Raw genomic sequence first — 6,222 nt, 5'->3', positions numbered from 1 at the left:
CTCAATGCTGAGAAATGGAGGTGAAGGCCACCAGGGGCTTCTGGAAAGGGACAGCCTGTGCCAGCCACCTCAAGTCTCTATTACTTGGTTAAACATTATATTGAGTCTCTAACTGTGACAGTCGTTTAGCAAGGACAAAGGGACAAGTGTCCCAAAAGTCAGCATGCAAATAGGGGAGCACAGTTGTCCAAGTGCCAGTCCTCTGTGACATGATGGGTGGCTGCTACAAGGCCAGCACCTGCCTTACCTCCAGGCTTCTGTCACTCGAGGAAATTCAGAGGAAACATGACTCCAACTGAGCTCTATATACCACATCCTTCCTCACCCCGCAGTCTCTTCCAGGGGATGTCCTCTGGGAATCAAGGCCTGTCTCCTCCCAGGGCTAGCCCTACCGCTCCCTGCCCTAAATCCTCACCCCGCCACATGCACCCCTTCCCAGCCTGCACCGCCAGGGGCTTAAGTCGATGGACTCCTGGAAACCTGGCTTTTGGTAGGCACTACCTTGCCAGGACCAGGGCTTTTAACATGGCAAGTGTCAGCTTACACAGAGAAAAGGCTGCCAAGTCCATGAGTAATCAAAAAAAAAAAAAAAAAAAGGTTTGAGAGAAACCTCCAAGTATCCCCCATGGAGCCCAGAACCCAGCTACAGGCTCCCATCCAGGCAGGGTGCCCCGCAACACAGCAGTGCTGATGGGCGCCAGGGAAAGACAAGGTAGAAAGCCGTCAAGGGCCCTCGCTCCTGTCTTTTCACAAGAGCAGTAATTCTGCGCATGGGGCCCCACCCTCGTGACCCAACCACCTTCCAAAGGCCCCCTCCTCCCACTACATTGTGATTAGGGCGTCTGTATATTAATTGGGGTGGGGGAGACACTGATGGTTAATCTTGATTAAGAGACACCTACATCAGTAAAGCACAGTTGAGGGTGTGTCTGCAGGGGCGTGTCCAGAGATGATTGACTGGTGGGAAAACAAGTGAGGGGCCAAGACACGCCCTGAATGTGGGTGGAGCCAGCCGGTAGGCTGGGGGCCCGGATGGACCAAAAGGAGGAGGAGGAAGCCTGCCAGAGTGCACAGCTCAGCTCTTCCTGAATGTGTCAACTGCACGTGGACATGGGACACCAGTCTGACTTCTCCAGCAGGCAGGTGGCCATGGTGGGAGTATCCACCTTCTGACCATGTAAGCCAATCTAATAAATCCCTTTATAATTATTATCTGTTGTTTTTGTCCCTCTACAGAACGAATACAGATTTTGGTACCAAGAAGTGACATCAGTGCTGTGACCATACCTGACCATGCAGTTTAGAAACCCTTGTCACTGGTTTGTGGAAGGAATTTGGAAAAGTTTGAAGAAGCAGGCTAGAAAATGCTTGCAGGGTTGTAACCAGAGCAAATTCTTTTTTGAGCTCAGAAGACCAGGGGGTTGATAGGAACATAGACAGGGAATGAGGTCTCTACTGGGGATTGGACAGAGGTTATTGTGTTATACACTGGCAAAGAACTTGTCAACATTTTGTCCCTGCCCCCAAGACTTTGTGTGAAGCTGAGTTTACAGGTGATGGATCGATCTGGTGGAAGAACATTGCAAACAGCCCAGCATTCAGGCTGTAATATGGTTATTGTTGTCTGCTTTTAGCCAGATTTACAGTGAAAATCGGAAGCAAAAAAGCAAAACAGAAGGAGTTTTAAAAATTGCTGTTTGGCCAGAAAAGGAGCACATGTAAAATTAGGGCTAAGGAAATTGTAGTTGCTTCAGTCTAGTACCATTAAAAAGAAGCCATGGTCTGGGGGAGTGGCTCAAGTGGTAGGGTGCCTGCCTAGCAAGTGCAAGGCCCAAGCCGTTCAGAGCTCATGTCACACCGCCATGGGACACAGATGTTGGACCCAGAGCTGCAGGATTTAATGTCTGCCCTGCTGGGTTTCATCCTGATCCTGTTTTGTTCCCATCCTGTCTTTCTAAGACCCTGACCCTCCCTTTTGGAAAGGGACTGTTTACCCTGTGCTATTGTCACAAATGTGCAACTTGGTTTTGATTTTACGTGGCTAGCAATCTGCCTTGACTCTCAGAGGAAGACCCGGGACTCGAACTTTTGAACAATGTTGGAACTGTTAAGAATTGGGGGACTCTTGAAGTTGAACTAAATGCATTTTTCATATAAGACAGACAAGAGCCTTGGGGTTCAGAAAGTACCACCCCTGGCCCACCAAAAAAAAAAAAAAAAAAGGTTTGCATGTTAAAGACTGGGTGCCCAGCTTGGTGACGCTATTGAGATGTGATTGGATCACCAGGTGCTGACGTCATGGATGGATCATCAAGGCAAAGGACGTCATCAATGCATCCATTGATGAGCTCATAGCTACAATGACTATTAGGAAGTTGGGCTTAGTTTGAGGAAGTAAGTCACTGGGAATATGCCTTTGAAGGATATATCTTGTCCTCAGCCTCTCTCTCTCTCTCTCCTCTTTCTCTTTTTCTCTCCCTCCCTCTCTCTGTCTGTTTCTCTCTGTCCTGTCTCTCTCTCTCTCTCTCTCTCTCTCTCTCTCTCTCTCTCTCTCTCTTGCTCTCGCTCTCGCTCTCTCCTGCTTCTGCCTCACCACAGGCTTGGAAACAATGAAGCCAGATAACCACCACAAACTAAAAACTCTGACACCATGAGCCAAAATAAACCTTTTTTTATCTGGAGTTGTTTGTCTCAGGTATTTTGTCACACTAGCACAAAGCTGATTGACACAGGCACGCACACCCAGACCACTGCACCACAGCCTGGGTGACCTCACAGAGACCCCGAGGCTGCAGGTCCTTGGGGACAGCCTCTCTGCACCGGCAACTCCAGCCTGTGGCATTTGTCAGGAGACAATTCCGGTCTAATGCTGTCCTGACTTTACAGTCGTGCTGAGTTACGGAGTGGTTTTTGGAGATGGTTCCAAGAAGTGAAATCTGATAGAAACTGTGTCATTTCTAATCATGTCCCCGACACAGACACCAGTCACACCACTGTGGCATGTCACTTGCATTCACCGCAGACTGAAATGCTGCATTTCGGTTGGAACACCACCTGGAGCTTGTCCTGGGATCCACACATTCTTAGCAGTCACCAGTCCTGCCCCTCCCTTCTTCTCTACATTCAGTGGAGTTTCACCTACAAGATTTGTCCTTGAGCCACACCCAGGAATATCACCTTGTTCAAGTGTCAGATCAGTAGTCACCACCCCCCCCAGAGCCTCCCTGAACGCTGGGCAGCTGCCTCCCTGGTCCTCCCCATCTTCCCCCACCTGCCCAGTTCCAGCCTGTGGCTGAGTGACTCACAAGCCAGCCCCAGCTGAGGTTTTGGAGAGATGGAGGGGGCAGTGCCCCCCCACCCAGCAGTGACCTGGAGGCCATGGCTCGCTGTCCCGTCAGCCCTGCACTGAGTGGGAAACCAGCCTTACTGTGCTTGGTCCCTGCCAGGCCAGGTTTGTCTGCTCCAGAGAGAAACCTTTTGTCCCATGTAGTTGTCTGCATCAAATACCCCGGTGCATCGGACCCAGAGCCCAAGGCTGAGGAGAGAGCAAAGTGACCTGGTAGGGACAGAATATTCTGCCTTCAATGATGAGTTTAAAATAAAAATTTTAAAAAGCTGCCTAACACTTACCGAGGTTATTGGCAATCACGTGTTGTTCTAAGAATTCAGCACTTATGAAATCACTCGTACCTTTGGGGGAGGAATCTTATTAGCAGTGTTTCCATCTTGTAGACAAGAAAGTAGAGGTAGCCAGGTGAGGGTGGCACACGCCTGTAATCCCAGCACTCAGGAGGCTGAGGCAAGTGAGGCACTCAGGAGAGGCTGGGCTACAGATAGAGTGAGAATCTATCTCAAAAAATAAATAAACTGCCTGTAATCCCAGCACTCGGGAGCCTGGAAGATGTCATGAGGGCAGCTTCGAAGGTGGATGAAGGGCCAGGAGCCATGGCCAGCGTGGCCTCCGAGAGCTGAGAAAGCCATAGATTCTCCCTCAGTGCCCCCAGACGACTTCTAACCTCTGGGGACTGTAAGTGAAAAAATCTGCACCGTGTGAGCTATGAACTTGGTGGTCGTTTGTTACTGCAGCAAGAAGAGAGTGACACAGTGACCAAGGTGAGGCGCTGTTGATTCTCTGCCCCGTTTGCCTGTGCTGAGAACTAACCACACCCTTTTCAGCAAATCCTTGACCTCTGCCTGTATCTTAGCTTCTGGTCCCAGGGCCCCTCCACACCCCTCCCACCCTCCACCGCCCTCCAGCTAGGGCAAGCTCTGGCTTGGCCTCCCTTCAGACTCAGCTTCTCAGTGGACAGCAGATGGCCGGCCAGGTGTCAGCCGCTTGGCTGGAGCCCAAACTGGGAGGCTGTGGGACAAGACCAGACTGTCACACCAGGGAGGGCAGTGGCTGGTGATGACCGCTTCTTCAAATGTTACTAGGTCACCCCACCTATCCACCCAGGAGAAGTCCCCAAATGTATGACCTGGTGCCCATCAAGGGCACAGGAAAGCCAGCCATGAAGCTAACTCAGCTGCCTTCCCCAGGGTGCAGGGTCCCCCAGTAGTTCCCAGCGTCCTCATCTGCCAGTCCAGTGGCCCCTTCCTCTCTTCTTGCTTCTCCAACTCCACCCGGTCCCAGAAGGTGTGTCTTGACTGGTCTCAGCCAATCCAGACATGAGTGATCTCCGGGCAGGCATGTGACCCAGTTCTGACCAATTAAACATAATGGTGGGCTGGAAGCCTTGCTCAAATGGTAGAAAGCCTGCCTCTCTGTGTGAAGGCCTGAGTTCAAATCCCAGTACTGGCAAAAGCATAAAGGAAAGGCTGCCAAGAGATTCTAGAAAGACTGTGTCCCTCCTAAGAGGTAGGCCAGGAAAAGATCTATTTAATCTTCTTTCTCCCTTCCTGCTCTGAACACTATTGTCTGAATTGTGACTTTTGGACTTTCAGCAGCCATTTTGTGACCAACACTATGGGTGAAATATCAACATGTTAAGGATAGGAAAACAAGGAGTTTAATCACCAGGATGGCTGATTTTAGGTCTCAACTTGGCTAGGCAACAGTCCTCAATTGACTGGTCATATGCCAGTCTAGGTATTTTTAGACGTGAATCAGTGGACTTTGAGCCAAGCAGGTGACTCTCCACGATATGGGTGAGCCTCGTGCAATCAGTTGAAGACATTAAGAGAAGAAGACTGAAGTCCCCCTAGGAAGAAAGAATTCTGTCACCAGATGAGTTTCAGATTCCAGCTGCAGCATCCATTCTTCCCTGAGCCTCCGGCCTGCCCTGTAGATCTACAGTCTCTATGGTCACTCAAGTCAATTACTAGAGAGGAAGGAAGGGAGGAAGGGAGGAAATGGAAGGGAAGGGAAGGGAAGGGAAGGGAAGTAAGAGGGAAGGAGGAAAAGGGAGAGGAAGCACACACACCTAGGGAAGAAGGTGCTGTTGACTTGGGCCCCTCATTACTAACAAGCGTCCTCCTGGTCTAAGCTTCTGTCACCCGTGTTTTCTGTTACAGAACAGAAATAGCAACACTAGGGGACCCAAGACATCAACCATGTGCCATTTCCCATCAACCCATTGCCTGGCTGGGCAGCTCCACCTGGCTCTGCTCCTGCGGCTGCCTCGGCTGGGGGTCGGCTGAGATGGACGGTCCAGGACCACCCAATGCTACGTGCCACCCTGGACTTTCTATTTCTTTACCTCACTGTCTCTAAGAAGATATTATTGGGACAATCGGCAAACTGGGCATAAGGGCAGGAGATGAAAGAAGGGTGGGGGATCGACTTCCTGATGGTGACCGTTGTGCTGAGGTTAAGAAAAGGAAGCCTGGTGTAGGAAAGGCATTGCGTACCCGGGGGTAAATGGATATCGCTGTGCGATTCACTCTCAAGTGTTTTTGGAAAATTACGTCTATGCAGGGAGGGAGAGAGAGAATAAATTGCATATGGTAAAAGGTTAACATTTGAAGAATGAAGGCTATGCCAGAATTCACTGTACTCTGCAACGTCTCTAGAAGCCTAAAATTAACTTAAAATAAAAATGTCAACCAGAACAAAGCGGAGCCCGGGGTTAAGTGGTTTATAAGATGCCGGCCCCTGGGCTTTCCTTGGGACACCAGAACTGGAGTGCAGGCTCTGGGGTCCCCAGATCCCCACATTCAGGCTCTCTCACCCTCAACAAAATGGGGCCCCCCAGGCAGGAGCACTGGCCAGGTGACCCCTCT

Source organism: Castor canadensis, chromosome 18 (genome assembly GCF_047511655.1).
Source record: "Castor canadensis chromosome 18, mCasCan1.hap1v2, whole genome shotgun sequence".
NCBI lineage: Eukaryota > Metazoa > Chordata > Mammalia > Rodentia > Castoridae > Castor > Castor canadensis.
This window is presented reverse-complemented; position numbering follows the sequence as displayed.